The sequence below is a fragment of the Aplysia californica genome, unplaced genomic scaffold (assembly GCF_000002075.1).
Source record: "Aplysia californica isolate F4 #8 unplaced genomic scaffold, AplCal3.0 scaffold00501, whole genome shotgun sequence".
In the NCBI taxonomy this organism is placed as follows: Eukaryota; Metazoa; Mollusca; class Gastropoda; order Aplysiida; family Aplysiidae; genus Aplysia; species Aplysia californica.
In genome coordinates, this window is record NW_004797771.1 from 313774 (window position 1) to 314432 (window position 659).

The following is a 659-nucleotide window of genomic DNA, read 5'->3' on the forward strand; positions in this document are numbered from 1 at the left end:
CACACAGGTTATCTCCTCCCTACGTACCGTGTGTGTGTGACAGAAAGAGAGAGAGAGAGAGAGAGAGAGAGAGAGAGAGAGGTGTGTGTGTGTGTGTGTGTGTGTGTGTGTGTGAGAGAGAGAGAGAGAGAGAGAGAGAGAAAGACAGACAGACACACACACACACACACACACACACACACACACACACACACACACACACACACACACACACACACACACACACACACACACACACAGACATTTATAGTAATAAAAAGTATAATGAAGGTTTTTATATAGCGCCTAATCAAGACAAGATTACCGCTGTACAATGCAGAATTATCATTTCACTAACAAATTGAGAGAAAGAAAATGGACATTGTGAAACCATTAAAAAACACACACATATGCATATAAACACACAAAACTCCCCGACACACTCAAATTTTTATCGCAGTCAACATTTACAGGCAGAAGATAGTACTGAAAACTGAACAAATGTGTCTTTAGACCATTTAAAAACTCTCTATTGGCATATGAATTTCATTTAGGAGGGAAATCCAAATGTTAGAGGCATAAAAAGAAACAGCTTGTCAGAAAAAATGCAAGAGAGAGAGAGAGAGAAAGAGAGGGAGAGAGAGAGAGAGAGAGAGAGAGAGAGAGAGAGAGAGTTGGAA